This window comes from Phalacrocorax carbo, chromosome 7 (genome assembly GCF_963921805.1).
Source record: "Phalacrocorax carbo chromosome 7, bPhaCar2.1, whole genome shotgun sequence".
In the NCBI taxonomy this organism is placed as follows: domain Eukaryota; kingdom Metazoa; phylum Chordata; class Aves; order Suliformes; family Phalacrocoracidae; genus Phalacrocorax; species Phalacrocorax carbo.
This window is the reverse complement of record NC_087519.1, coordinates 35,914,863-35,931,254: the sequence shown is the minus strand read 5'-3', so window position 1 is coordinate 35,931,254 and position 16,392 is coordinate 35,914,863. Positions and strand designations below refer to the sequence as shown.

Genomic DNA, 16,392 nt, shown 5'->3' with positions numbered 1-16,392 from the left:
TTGGAACACAGCAATGATGTGAATATTATTTTTAGCTGATGAGATGTACTTTGAATGTCTCTGATTATTTACACAATATTTGTTTCCCCACTTTTTTTTAATCTTCCAGAAGAAATTCTGAATTATTATAATGAAACATTATAAAAACATAAACAAAAGAAATGCCCTACTGCGTCAGACCAGTGGTTCATCCAGCCCATTGTTCATCTCTTACAGTGGCAAAAGACAGTTGTGGTTAGGAGACACATATGACCTGCCCCCTTGCTGCAAACCATTCCCCTTGTACTTTCCCAGTACCCAGAATCATTGCACTAGGGATTTAAAAGAGTACTTCTCTGCTTAGTCTGCCTAGTATCCACTTGAGGACCTGCTGTCCATGAACTTTTCTAAGCCATTTCTGAACCTGCTTATACTGTCTGCCTCCACATGTTTCTGTGACAACAAGTTCCAGAAGCTCTCTACCCATTGCACGAGGACTATTTTTAACCATTATAAACTGATTCATGCTAGTTTTGAGTGCCCCCAGTTCTCATATTGCAAGATTCTCCATTAAACTTATCTACTACCAGAGAACTGTTAAGTGTCCCCTGAACTAACTATAAAAGAAAGGCACTGCTTCAGCTTTTTTTTTTTGTTTTGTTTTAAATGTGATTTCTTAGACACCAGAGATGCTAAAAATTTGATTTTTTAGTAAGGATTCATGAAATGAGGTAAGGGTTAAGGATGGTTACCCATTATATTTCCCAATGTTTCTCACAAAAATAAGTCAAAGAAAAACTTTGAAGTCAAACATATAAACCCAAGTCAATTATATATCTAGCACCTTTTTCTGTGAGAAGCTGATCCAAGCCCTCACACCAACCAGGATTTGGAAAATTTCTCATCTGAATCTGACCTTGTAATTTTGGACTCAATTTAAATTTTTGTATTTTCTTATTCAGAGGTTGAATTTTGTATTCAGACTTCAGCCACTCCCTGACAGTGAGTACTGCCTTTTAAGAATGTCTTAAACTATCCTGAATAAAAGATTTTGAATACAAGGAGACAACATCTTGCCCTTTCTGCTTAGCAGAGGATATCAGTGTATCCTGTGAAAGGTATGAATCTTAGTATGTACTGAATAATTTTACTAAATACAAAAAAATTACCAGCAGTTCTCTAAAGAAGCCTATGAAGGCTACTACAGCCCAAGAGCACACAAAACTTCTCAGATTGAGAATGCAGAGCTTTATGTCACTTCACGCCATGCCTAGATTACATTGGTGTTAAGCTGGTCAGTCCCGTTCTGTGTACCAGTCTGAAATGATGTAAAGCCAATAGAAGTCTGCTCTAAATTTTCTAGAGCTAGAAGAGTAGCAGGTACTCACAGAGCAGCTATGGACGGCCAGCTTGCAAGTGCACCTTGAGCTACATTCCTTTTCCAAATCTGAGTGACCTTCTTGTTTCCCTTTCACTACTTCTCTGCCAGGTAAGGATCTGTTGAAACAGGGATATGGATATAGCCATAATTTGACCACAAATATTCCAGCATATTTTCAGTTCAACAGTTTTCAAAGTAAACAGAAAACCAAGATTGCATAATACCTGCATACATAAACTGGACCTTCTTAATGCCAGGCTCAGCAGCACACTGTTAGAAGCTATTTTTCGTAATAGAACAGTATTGCACAATGCCTGCTTAAAGAATCACAAATAAATATAATCCCTTTGACAGATAGTCCAGAGGGTATTATAAGGCCTATTTTCATCAAAATCTGCTCAATCATTATATAATAATTTACTTGCTGTTTGCAAACGTTAATCCAGAGTCAAGGTAATGCCTCTGTGGCACAACACTTAAATTTATATAAAGCCATGCCCTTTTAGCATTCATTTATAACTTTGGTGGACTACTCTGATTTAAAAGCAGACTACTGGCTTTAGCAGAGCACAGGCAGAAGTCACCTAGCACCGCAAACAAAATGCTGCTTCTAGCTTCAGCTTTTCCTCTACACTACTGCAGGGATCTAATGCCGAAACCAAAACAAGCAGACTATAATTATAACTACTGGAAAGCGGCTCTGTTGAGAAGGACCTGGGAGTGCTGGTGGACAACAAGCTGACCACGAGCCAACAATGTGCCCTTGTGGCCAAGAAGGCCAGCAGTATCCTGGGGTGCATTAAAAGCAGTGTCGCCAGCAGGTCGAGGGAGGTTATCCTCCCCCTCTACTCAGCCCTAGTGAGACCACATCTGGAGTACTGTGTCCAGTTTTGGGCCCCCCAGTTTAAGAAGGATGTGGAACTCCTTGAGCAAGACCAGCAGGGAGCTACCAAGACGATCACGGGACTGGAGCGTCTGCCATATGAGGAAAGGCTGAGAGGCTTGGGTTTGTTCAGCCTGGAGAAGAGAAGACTGAGGGGGATTTCATCAATACCTATAAATATCTAAAGGGCCGATGTCAGGAGGATGGGACTAGACCTTTTTCAATAGTGCCCAATGACAGGACAAGGGGCAACAGGCACAGGAAGTTCCAGCTAAACATGAGAAATACTTCTTCCCTGTGCGGGTGCCAGAGCAGGGGCACAGGCTGCCCAGGGAGGTTGTGGAGCCTCCTTCCCTGGAGACATTCAAAACCCACCTGGACACGTTCCTGTGCCCCCTGCTCTGGGTGTGCCTGTTCAAGCAGAGGGATTGGACAAGATGATTCCCAGAGGTCCCTTCCAACCCCTGCCGTTCTGTGATTCTGTGATAACACCATTAAAATAGATGCAGGAGTGGCCCTGGATTTGGTCAACAGACATCACAGATGGCTATGGTTTTGGTTTATTCCATGTTGCTGATGCACAAGAACTACATACAGTAAGTATCAATTTAAAGCCTGATTTACACAAGACTGTGATTTTAAAATAATGAGCCAGGTCATTACAAGCTTGTGTTTATTACTTTTAACAGAGCAATGTTGAGGTAATTCAGTGATTTACATATGATATACACTATCTCAGTATTCATGATTTTTTGTATGTAAGCTTGATTTTGAATGATGTTGAATGCCCTCTATTCTCTTGGCCAACAATATGTTGGCATAAGACATGCTCTGAACAGCCTTATACAACATCAGAAATTAATCTGTCCTGTCTGTTGTCAGGTCTCAGATGCTATGTTCAAAATTTATATTTGGAGGGTTTCTTATTCAGTGAATGTCTAACATTAATTAGATCAATGTATCCTGCAAGATCAGTATTTTGTTATTATCTTAATTCTGGAGACAGCTGGATAACTGGAGGGAACGGAAAAAGGCAGACGAAGACAAAGGAGATGAAAATGCCACTCAGCAAAACAGAGGAAGGGCTGGGTGGACTATGCAAATCACTCGTTTCCTGTTTCCTTCCTATTTCTGTTTCCTAGAAAGGATACATAAGCCTTTCTCAATGATTGCCTAAATGTCAAAGCAAATCAATAGCAGATAAAGCAATAGAATACAAAATTTCTTTAACTAGTAGATAAAAGAGATCTAGGACATGTAGATTTACTAACGCACCTGGCTACCTTTTAGCTGCTTGGCTATGAAACTAGAATCCAGGCGCACACGCACTGTTTAAGTAGTGTGCTACACATGTCAGTATGGCAACTGAAATAACAGGCTTGTTTTGATGGAGCTGCTTAAGACTGCCTGTTAGGACAAGAAAAGGCCCAGAAGGTGACCCAAAGCCCGATCTTCAGGAATACTTTCAAAAAACCTGATGGATTGTTTGGCTTTTCAAAGGCAAGGATGTGGCAAGTGATACTATTGGGTTTTATGCAATAGCCAGGTAGTTAAAGGGTTCATCTAGGAAGCAATCAGTCTTCTTCAGCATTAAGAGATTTAAACCTTCAAGTCTCCCATCCTTGAAGAATGCTGCTGCCATGCAGCTATGTGTGTGCTTGTGAAGCAGAGCCAATGGGCAGTAAGAAATGCAAAATTCATTGGATGAATGAGAATCATAGAATCATTAAGGTTGAAAAGGCCTCTAAGATCATCAAGTCCAACCATCAACCCAACACCACCATGCCTCCTAAACCATGCCCTGAAGTGCCATGTCTATATGGTTTTTGAACACCTCCAGGGGTGGTGACTCCACCACCTCTCTGGGCAGCCTGTTCCAGTGCCTGACCACTCTCTCAGTGAAGAAATTTCTCCTAGTATCCAATTTAAACCTCCCCTGATGCAACTTGAGGCCATTTCCTCTTGCCCTATTGCTAGTTACTAGGGAGAAGAGGCCAACACCCACCTCGCTACAACCTCCTTTCAGGTAGTTGTAGAGAGCGATAACATCTCCCCTAAGCCTCCTCTTCTCCAGGCTAAACAACCCCAGTTCCTTCAGCTGCTCCTCATAAGACTTGCTCTCCAGACCCTTCACCAGCTTCGTTGCTCTTCTTTGGATGCACTCCAGCACATCAATGTCCCTCTTGTAGTGAGGGGCCCAAAACCGAACACAGTACTCGAGGTGCAGCCTCACCAGGGCCAAGTACAGGGGCACTATCACCTCCCTGCTCCTGCTGGCCACACTACTCCTGATACAAGCCAGGATGCTGTTGGCCCCCTTGCCCACCCAGGCACGCTGCTGGCTCACATTCAGCTGGCTTTCAACCAGCACCCCCAGGTCCTCCTCGGCTGGGCAGCTCTCCAGCCACTCTTCCGCAAGCCTGTAGTGTTGCATGGGGTTGTTGTGACCCAAGCACAGGACCTGGCACTTGGCCTTATTAAACCCCATACAACTGACCTGGTCCCATTGATCCAGCCTGTCCAGATCCCTCTGTAGAGCCTTCCTACCCTTGAGCAGATTCACACTCCTGCCTGTGCTGGTTTTGGCTGAGAAGGGGTTAATTCTCTTCAATGTCATGGTCAGGGACATTTCCAGCTTCCCGCGCTCTGCCGCATCGGCGGGAGGCTGGGAGGGGCGGGGCCACAGCTGGGGTGGCTGACCCCGACTGGCCAATGGCAGGTTCGTTCCATACCATGTAACTCCATGACCAGTATATTGAGGGGGGACAGTTTGCGGCTCGGGTCGGCGGGCGGCGAGCGGCTGCATCGTGTGTGGTTTGTTTTGGTGGTTCATTCCCCTCCTGCCTCCCTCCCCCACCTCCCACCGGGTTTCGTGCCTCTTCTTTTCCTTTCCATTGCATTTTTGTGTGTTTTTTTTAATTTTATTTTAATTATTAAACTGTTCTTATCTCAACCAATGAGCGTTACCCTTCTGATTCTCTCCCCCATCTACCAGTGGGGGAGTGAGCGAGCGACTGTATGCGGCTAAGTTGCCAGCTAAACCACGACACTGCCCAATTTGGTGTCATCTGCAAACTTACTGAGGGTGCACTCAATCCCTGTATCCAGATCATTGAGAAAGGTATTAAACAAGACTGGCCCCAAAACTGAGCCCTGGGGAACACCGCTTGTCACCAGCCACCAACTGAATTTAGCTCCGTTCCCCACAACTTGGCCATCCAGCCAGTTTTTTACCCAGCAAAAAGTGCACTTATCTAAGCCACGTGCCACCAGTTTCTCTAGGGGGATGCTGTAGGAGACAGTGTCAAAAGCTGTACTAAAGTCCAGGTAGGCAGCACCCACAGCCTTTCCCTCACCCACTATGCAGGTCATCTTGTCATAGCAGGGGATCAAGTTGGTCAGATAGGACCTGCCTTTCAGGAAGCCACCAAGGCAAAGGGTTCTGGAGTGGAGGATCCCATGGGGGGACCCTTCCAAAAGCAGCAAAACCATGGCAAAAATGCAGAAGCAAAAGGGCATGGAGAGGGAGGGTACCCCAGTCACCCACCCAGCAGGAAGGGGTGAGCTTTTGATGAGCGGCAGCTCTGGTGCAGCATGGGTGGGGACATGACTGATGGCAGCTGAACCCCCTCATGTACCAGAGCAGTCCCTGCAGGGCGCGAGCAGGGCATGGCACAGCAGAAGGGTATCTGCATGGGGAAGGCAAAGTCTCTCTCCCAGCTCCAGAGGTAAGTTCAGTTGGTGAGAGGGAGCCATGGAATCCACCCAGCTTAAGGCTCTATCCTCTGCACTAGCCAGAAAGGATGTGTCAATCCAGGCTGAGCTCCTAGGAAAACACCCAGCTGTCCAGGCCTCCGGCTGCAGGGAGTGCCACTGGCTTGCACTGAAACAGAGGGCAGTAGAGGGAACAGATGTGTAAAGTGTGATCAGGTGGGCTATCTACTTGGCCTGGTGGCAGAGCTAAGAGAGATAGTAGGTAGACTAATGAGCATCAGGGAGTCTGAGCAAGAGAGAGACTGGTAGAACCATGCTCTGGCCTCCCAGAAACCTGAAGAGGGACAGCCACCAGAAAAAGCCTGTAGTCAAAGGGATCCAGTATCATCCCCCCCACCAGGATGTAGGCAGGGTCTTAAAGGGAAGCAGTGAGTGGAAACAAGTCCACAATCAGGGCAGCAAGTAAATACTTTCCTTGCCCTCCACACCTCCCCGGGTGCCTCTTGTGCAATAGGTATGAGGCTCTAGATGTGGAGGACCAGTCAGTGGACAATGTTGGTGTCAATCCATCTGCACCAGAGAAGTTGCCAAGACCAGAAAGACCTACCCCACATATTACTACAACCTCCACAAGGAAAAAAAGATGGGTCATAGTTGTAGGAGACTCCCTTCTGAAGTAAGATTATAGAAATCATACCTCCCTGATGAACAAGAATGGCGACCTAGTATCAACAGACAAGAAGGCTGAGGTACTCCGCAACTTTCTTGCCTCAATCTTCACTGGTAACCTTTCTCCTCACCCCTCCCGAGTTGATGGTCCACAAGATGGGGACCAGGGGGCTAAAGCCCCTCCCACTGTAAGGGAAAATCAGGTTTGTGACCACCTGAGGAACCTGAACATGCACAAGTCTATAGGACCTGATGAGATGCATCCCAGAGTCCTGAAGGAACTGGCTGATGTAGTTGCCAAGCCACTTTCCATGATATTTGAAAAGTCATAGCAGACAGGTGAAGTCCGTGGGAACTGGAAGAAGGAAGCATTGTGCCCATCTTCAAAAAGGCTAGAAAGGAGGACCTGGGGAACTACCGATCTGTCAGCCTTACTTCTGTGCCTGGGAAGATCATGGAACAGATCCTCCTAGACGCTATGGTAAAGCACATGGAGGACAAGGAGTTGATTCAAGACAGCCAGCATGGCTTCACCAAGGGTGAGTCCTGTCTGACCAACCTGGTGACTTTCTATGATGGAGTGACTACATCAGTGGACAAGAGAAAAGCAACAGACGTCATCTATCTGGACTTTTGTAAAGCCATGTTGCCCCACAGCATCCTTCTCTCTAAACTGGGGAGGTATGGATTTGATGGGTAGACTGTTTGGTGGATAAGGAATTGATTGGATGGTCACATCCAGAGGGTAGTAGTCAATGGCTCAATGTCCAGATGGAGACTAGTGATGAGTGGTGTCCCTCAAGGGTCTGTACTGGGACCAGTGCTGTCTTTTTAATATCTTCATCAATGATATAGACAGTGGGATCGAGTGCACCCTCAGCAAGTTTGCAGATGACACCAAGCTGAGTGGTGCAGTTGGAACGCCAGAAGGACGGGATGTTATCCAGAGAGACCCAGACAAGCTGGAGGGGTGGGCCTGTGAGAACCTCATAAAGTTCAACAGGGCCAAGTACAAGGTCCTGCACCTGGGTTGGAGCAATGCCTGATATCAGTACAGGCTGGGGGATGAAGGGATTGAAAGCAGCCCTGTGGAGAAGGACTTGGGGGTATTGGTGGATGAAAAGCTGGACATGAGCCAATAATGTGTGCTTGCAGCCCAGACGGCCAATCGTACCCTGGGCTGCATCAAAAGAAGCGTGGCCAGCAGGTCAAGGGAGGTGATTCTGCCCCTCTGTTCTGCTCTGGTGAGACCCCACATGCAGTGCTGTGTCCAGCTCTGGAGCCCTGAGCACAAGAAGGACACGGACCTGTTGGAGCGGGTCCAGAGGAGGGCCACAAAAATGATCCAAAGGCTGGAGCACCTCTCCTGTGAGGACAGACTGAGAGAGCTGGGGTTGTTCAGCCTGGAGAAGACAAAGCTTCAGGGAAACATTGCGGCCTTTCAGTACTTAAAGGGGGACTATAGGAAATATTGGGACAATCTCTTTAGCAAGGCCTGTTGAGACAGGACAAGGGGTAATGGTTTTATACTAAAAGAAGGTAGATTTAGACTGGATATAAGGAGGAAATTTTTTACTATGAGGGTGGTGAAGCACTAGAATGGGTTGCCCAGAGAGGTAGTGGAGGCCCCATCCCTAAAAACATTCAAGGTGAGGTTGGATGATCTAGCTAAAGACGTCCCTGCTCACTGTGGACGTGGTTGGACTAGGTCCCTTACAACACAAACCATTCTATGATTCTATGATTCTATGAACCCATGCTGGCTGGGCTTGATCCCCTGGTTGTCCTGCACATGCCTGGTGAGCTCACTCAAGATGATCTGCTCCATAACCTTCGCCAGTACCGAGGTTGGGCTGACAGGCCTGTAGTTCCCTGGATCCTCCTTCCAGCCCTTCTTTTAGATGGGTATCACATTGGCAAGCCTCCAGTCATCTGAGACCTCCCAGATGCCACTGGAAAAAACAGTTGTTGCTAAAAAGAAAAATCTGAGTGTTTCTACATTTTAACCAGTTATTGACTATATGAACTATAGAACCATAACTTGGAATAGGGACCAGAGCTGAGAAATCACACTTCCAGATGAATGCTATAACCACTAGACTACCATGCTTATGTTTTGCTTTGTACCCTTAATGAATTTTGTTTTCTTTGCAGTCCAGGGCCACAGCTTCAGCTGTCACAGAGTCTACAAGAACAGAAAAGACTCTTCTATCTTACTGCTAAAGAATTGTCCCTGTAAGGTCTCTGTACCTTCTCAGACCCGAAGTTACCAGGTGTGGTCTCCTGTATGCTGGTCATGTACACTATTGTGCAAGAGGTTATGTTGGCTCCACTGCCAAGATGGCATTAATAATATTTAAAAAAGAAAATACAGTGTGCATCAAGTCTATCACATCAACCCCCTTAGAAAGTTAAGCAGAGCACTTCCTAGCAGCTTCATATCTACTGGGTTTACATGGGAGTTCTAGAACTGTAAGGCAGTCAAGCATTCAACCTAGAACAGTTCTGAGCACGTGCAGTGCAGAACTCTTGTGCCCAAGATGCTTTTAAAACAACCAAAAAGGCACCATATAAGATAATTTTTTCCCAAGAGTTATCCAGCAGACTAACAGAGGAATTTTCTACTGCATATTTGGATGTAGACAATTTCACCCAAGCTCTGCTTTAGGCTTTATTGAATCCAAATACATCCTGCTGAAGAAAATAAACATTTGCCAGGGATGACAAAGTGAATTAATTTAGTAATTTCCGTTTTAGAGGGCTCCTAGTGAATAGAACATTTTACAAAAGATTCTCTTACCTATCTTATATTTCCATTCAATGCAATTCCATAAATACAAATTTAAAAAAAAATAGTCTTTCTCACTGTCTCTGTTGTCTTCTCTGTCTTCATTTTACTGATACATTGACTAGCAGCTTGAAATTATTAGGATTTATAAAACAAAACAGAAATGCTAATTATCCCTAAACAGAATATGGCTAGTGGGCAGGATGGGTGTCCAGGATAACTATATTCTTTTCCAGATTCTGCCATTGAATAACATGTGTCTTTGTGCAAATCACCTAGCCCCTATTTTAAAAATAGAGGCAAAACTAAGACATATGCATACTGCAAAACTAGTATTTAACATGACACTGGTGAACTCTCACTAATAGAAATATTACACTAGACTGCAGTAATTCTTTCTCAAGGTCTCCTCTATACAAAGACACTCTGAAAAGGGAATCTGAATGGATGAAATTTCATAAAACCTAAGGACACTTATTCACAGTGAAGGACTTTGCATCATTTTATCTAAATAACAAAATAAAATATGCTTGTGTTCATTTTGAATGCCCATACAGGGGTTGCATGAAGTTTAAATAATCCATTCCAAATGTGAATTGAGATTAATTTTCCTGCAGAAAAATACAAAACTGTTTCTGTGGGCCACAGATAATTCTTAACACCCCATCCCATTACACTGGCAGGCAAATTCAAATTCTGATTCTCCATCCTGTTTGTTCAGGAGACAGAACATACTAGAAGAATTTCAGAGCTAAGGCTCCTGACTTTATAGGGATTATTATAGCTTTCTTGCATCAGTCTCTGAATAAACTGAGCAGGAAGCAAAGTTGTGAAAGAGTATCTGGTCACTAAGGTAATTTGAAATGGATGTAGCTATATAATTGGCTTCCTAGACAACTGATTTCCTAATAGATCAATATATTCTATGTAAAAATCAGAAAGAGGGAACGGCAACTTTTTAGTATTGGCATTTTCCCTACTTGATGGATGCCAGGTTAACAACAGACTCTTCTCACAGGTTCCCCTCAAAAGGATAAGAAGCAACAGCTGTAAGTTGCAGGAAGGGAAATTCTGACCAGATGTAAGGCCCCCCCAAAAAAAAAAATCAGGGAGAAAAAATTCAGGTTAAGCACTGGAATGGCCCAGAGAGGTTGTGGAATATCTGTGTTAGTGATATATAGAACTCAGCTGAATCTAACTTTGAAGTTAGCTTCGCCTTGAGCAAGTGGCTGGAGTAGATGACCGCCAAAGGTCCCTTCCAGCCTAAACCCTTTCTATGCTTGTCAGCTCAGAAAAACCTTTACAGGGAACTGAGGAAGCTACATTAAAGATTAAACATATTGACTTCAAAATAATTTTCTTTCAGACCAAACTTTTTGTATACAAACTCTTTTTTTACCTGCACTTCTCTTCCGGGGAAATTAATCAGTCCTCTACTTTGGATGTGCTGGAAACTGAATGCTCTGTTATATCCAGAAGACTCTGGGACCCTTGCGAATAAAGTGACATCAACTCCATGGCAAGCAATGGCACCCAGGCAGAGTCATATGTCAATAATGCATTAACTTGATCTTCATCTGAACTGCCCAGAAATTTCTGTGTCACAAGCTGACCACGAGCCAACAATGTGCCCTTGTGGCCAAGAAGGCCAGCAGTATCCTGGGGTGCATTAAAAGCAGTGTCGCCAGCAGGTCGAGGGAGGTTATCCTCCCCCTCTACTCAGCCCTAGTGAGACCACATCTGGAGTACTGTGTCCAGTTTTGGGCCCCCCAGTTTAAGAAGGATGTGGAACTCCTTGAGCAAGACCAGCAGAGAGCTACCAAGACAATCACGGGACTGGAGTGTCTGCCATATGAGGAAAGGCTGAGAGGCTTGGGTTTGTTCAGCCTGGAGAAGAGAAGACTGAGGGGGATTTCATCAATACCTATAAATATCTAAAGGGCCGATGTCAGGAGGATGGGACTAGACCTTTTTCAATAGTGCCCAATGACAGGACAAGGGGCAACAGGCACAGGAAGTTCCAGCTAAACATGAGAAATACTTCTTCCCTGTGCGGGTGCCAGAGCAGGGGCACAGGCTGCCCAGGGAGGTTGTGGAGTCGCCTTCCCTGGAGACATCCAAAACCCACCTGGACACGTTCCTGTGCCCCCTGCTCTGGGTGTGCCTGCTCAAGCAGAGGGGTTGGACAAGATGATTCCCAGAGGTCCCTTCCAACCCCTGCCATTCTGTGATTCTTTCCCTAAGTGAAGACTAGGCTTTAATATGGCTTATGATAAAAAAAAAAAATCTGATGAATTCTAGAGTTACTAAACATAAGCTAAAGGTTTGGAAAAGGCTTGACTCCTCAAATAAGCACAGCTTTATTTAACTAGTTGCCCCAAAGGAGCTATACTCCACATTCCACTGCTGGTAGCTGTACTGATATTTTAAGAGTAATTTGCTGACAACTAAAGGGCACTATAAATTATTTTTAAAGCATGTTCCTAGTACATTAGCCAGAAATACCAGTGTTATATTTTGTCAGTTTTCTGTCATAGCGTTTGTGGTATGACAATGTAAAATATTGGTAGTGTCAGTACACATATGATATGTAGCAATACTTGTCCTTTATTGTTGCAGTTCAGTTGTGCAGTCTGGGATGAGAACTACCTGTCCAAAACTTTATTTAAATAGGAGAGTGGTCATATTACCACAGAGGACAAAGCAGGAAGGCATGAGGAGAGAAGAGGAGAAGGCATTTACTCTTTTTATTAAGATGGAGAAAACGAGTGGAAGGAAATGTCCATGCACTTTTAAATAAAGATTTATGTAACCTTGAGTATTTCTGGCATCCTAACTTCCCCTGCTAGCTAGGATTATCTTACTGAAAATAAGTATTAGAATGACTGAGGAAACTGGTTTAGTCTTCCATGGTCTACTCAGTCGTGCAAACTGAGAATTGAAGCAAAGGCTTTTGTAGAGGGAGATCCCATTTTGTATGAACACAAATTTTGAGATCAAACATTCCATTAATGATCACATCTGTTATTCTTAGAAGTACTGTACATTAAAAGGAGGCATAAAGTCTATGATCGCCTACATCCAATTAATTCCAATGAAAATAACATCATAATCACATATTCTTTTTCCTCTCAGGACTTCAGGCAATATAAGATTATCACATATACAAGCCAGCTGCTGAAGAAACCTCAACTATATGGATTTAACTGTACATTAAGTCCAGGTAAAATAACCACTGTAATAAGCCAATGCATACTTCAACCCAGTCCTAGTACCAAATTATGAGTGTGTGCACTACTATTGTATGGTAACTATAACAGATTCATTCATCTGCTTGCAGTTCATGCTTTAGATAATTCAAACGGAATGTTAAGAATGACTAATAGAATTAAGGTTACCCTACTCTTCTAAAGCAGATTTTATTAATGTCAGATGATATCACCATGCCAGTCCACCAAAACAGGGTAATGAATATCAGAAGAAAAGTAAACTCGGAAAGAATGCCTTTTTGGGGTGGTATGATTCTAAGACGGAGCTCAAAGATTTAAAAGAACATTCATTTTTACAGGTTTGGGATTTTTTCACATTACAGGACAAACCCGTGTATGTGGAGTGAGGGATAGGTTGCGTTTCAGTTTCACATTGAGTTCACATTAAAGGCACATGCATACTCACAAGAGTATTAATATCCATTGCAATATTAGTAAATTCTCTGTTTTCACAGTTCCTCCTGATTTATTAGAGTGCAAAGATTGTCCTGTGAAAGTTGAAGTCTCAGAAGTCACTGAGCAACTTAAAAATATTGCTGCAAAGGCCCTGGAGAAATTCAACAGTGAGGGAACCACACAAACTACTTTGACATGGACAATGTTGAAAAGATTTTCAAGACAGTAGGTGGCATTTTGTCCTAGATTTACTTATAAATGACAAAATTTTGTGAGCAGCTCCAAAACCATGGGACTAGAACTCATACCCTCCTAGGATCAGAACTATTGCTTGTCACCTCTCAGTGTAAAGCATCTGCTTAGTCCTGCTTCTAAAAAGACTTGTTATCAACTTTAATTTAGGCATGTGAAAGCAAAGGAAGTTCTCATCTGCTAAAAACTATGGCAGTGTGATGGCATCCAAAATGTCAGTCGTCTTCGTGTGCATAGTTTTATTTTGAATGCCTATTTACCTATTGTATCATAACATACAAGAGCTTATTTGCTACTGACCAGAGTTTTTCAAGATGTACAGTCATGTGTATTATCGCAGTCATACTTTTTGTCAAGTAGAATGAACCACAAGCCAAGTAGCTACAGGTTTTGAATTCTGTTCTCAATACTGCCACCACTGGTGTGTGAATGTAAAATGCTATTAACACTTGTAATCATTGATCATATCAGGCTACTAATGGCCCAAACATATTTCAAGATAAAGCACCCACTACAGGGACCATACAAAGAACCCCCACCTGAGTTCTGTGCTCTTTCATGTGAACAATTCCACACACAACAACTGGACAGCAGGTGAAAGCCACAGCAAACAGGGAAGGGAAGTAATGCTAAAAAATTAAAACAAATTACTTTTCAAAAATTAAATATGGAAGAAAGCTCTACCTTGGGCTTTATCTGAAACAGCATAGCTACACAGTGTCTGTTTTTGAGGACTTTAAGCAAAATTTCAGAATAGCCCAATATGAACAGATTTGACAAGCAAAGACAGAAAAAAAATAATAAAACCCAGTCACCCACAGGGTACTTGTTTTGGAACATCAGTATCTGACCAATTTCTTACAGGCATCAAAAAAGAAGTAAGATGAAGAGTAGTAGCCCTCTAGATGCACATGGTGAAGTGGTCTTCACAGCCAAGAATACTCAAAAATGGTATATATTTTTATCATTATTAATAATTGGTCAGAAAGCTCAGGATCTGGCTAAGTTATTTAAACATACTTAGGTATTGAAGGAATTAACCTAATTTTTAAAATGTTGAACTTTCAGAAGCCTCTATTATCTCTATCATAAGAACACAGACGTGCATTGTTTGTTTTTGGTTTTGGTTTGGTCGTCGCCGTCCCCCGTTCCCCCCCCCCCCCTTCTTTTGTTTAGAATGTGGGATTCTGCAAGGCAAGAATTAGTGGTCCAGATGAACCTGATGGAACAGATATATAATCTACCATCCCTGGCTATGTACTCACTGAAATATCTCTGGCCATATCCTTATGCAGGCTACAGCAACCTCACTTAGTTCAGACTAAGAGATGATCGCAACAGTTGTTTATGTCCCATTATTACTGCCTGGGTGTGATGCAACATGTCAGGACAGACCGGTTTTTTGACTGCTAGGTCAATCAGAGGATGAATTAGAATTGAGCTGTCCCTCCTACTCCCTCTGAGGGTGTCTTCTCTCAGACCAATCATACTCCTTAGTTAAAGTGATTGGCAAACAAGTTCAAAGGAACTTGAGAAAGCAAGAGGAGGAGAGATGATCTTTATCATATTTGATATTCCAGTTTATATTACAACAGCTGCTCCAGTGTGGGTTTTATCTTGTTTTGATCCATCACAAATTTTGCTCAGTTGGTTATATCATTTCATTTTGTTATCGTGTAGTATTTTCAGATGATTTTCCATAATTTGGAATTTTATAATCTACTTCTCTTATATTGAAAAAAAAACAGGTTTATTTTCCTTACAGATCACTGGAACTGTAAATGCAAACCTACTAACTCCCACCTCTCTCTCTTTTTGACCACTTTCTTTTGTCCTATTAACATCTCACTTAATACTTCCTCCCCTGGTGTTTTTATAAACAGCAGCATGTGTTTAATGGGCAAAGATGCAGATACTCAGCTCTTGGACAGCCATGCAGATATCCCCATCATCATTTTGGTCACAAACATTGTCACAGACATAATCACAGGCATGGATGTCCACCCTCGTCTCAATCCAGACCTGAAGACCCTTAGCATAACCATAGTTTCAATGAAGAGAATTAAGACAGCTGTGAAGGACCTACTCCTTCTCCTCTCCCCCATGGTGGACCACATCACCACCTTCACCCTCCACACCATTTTTCTCCACCTCCTCCCTATGGTGGACCACATCCTCCTCCCCAGGAGGAACCATCTTATCCCCCTTCTGCTCCTCCTCCCCATGATGAACCACATCACCCTCCTCCTTCCCAAGAGGAATTACACCATGTCCCTTCTCCTCCTGCTCTCCATGATGAACCATATAATCCTCCTTTTGGTCCCCATCATGGACCACACTGTCCTCCTCCCCCTCCTCATGGACCACACCACCACCATCCTCCTCCCCATCGTAGGCCACACCATCCTCTTCTTCCTCCCCCTCCTCATGGAACATATCTTCACCATCCTCTCCATTGTGGACCACATCACCCTCCTTCTCCAGCACACCTTCCTCACTTCTATCATCACTATTACAGACACCACTGCAACAAGACAAGCATATTGGGAAAGTACTTTCCATTGCAAATAACAGGAGCCGCCTATTGCATTCTGGTTCTAAGTCAGGATTCTCTCACACCTCCCACTGCAAACTTTCCTGAGCTACCCCAAAACAGCCCTCGCTCCTCCAGCACTGGTGAAGGTATTCCCTTCACTGGCTCAAGTCTAAAGGAGAGGCCAGAAGCTCCAGGTTTTCAGGATCACCCTACACAATCAAAGTAATTCCCAGGAAACCCCAAAATTGTTCTTTCAAACATTTTGCCTTTATTTCCACTCTGAGGTCTTACATGACCTCAGAGAAAGATATTCCTGGCTTGAGAGTTGCAGGACCAATGAGAGTTGTAGAATGAAAACAGCATGTGGAGAATGGGACAAAGCATACAATTTCTAGGGAGGAGAAGCACTGAAAATAATGATTAAGACAAGCATTCTAACCTGCCTCTTGATCCCAGCTATCTCGGACTCCACTGCAAATGAAAGACTCAAAATTCTGAGTCCCTCAGTAATGTGAATGCGTACAA

The 16,392-nt window shown here is 43.5% G+C and overlaps 1 protein-coding gene across 3 annotated transcripts in view; it reads right to left on the bottom strand.

Annotated features, from left to right (window-relative positions):
* The window catches only part of RHBDD1 (rhomboid domain containing 1), a 207,007-nt gene that overhangs the window by 98,174 nt on the left and 92,441 nt on the right, over window positions 1-16,392 (bottom strand). The window lies entirely within an intron of this gene.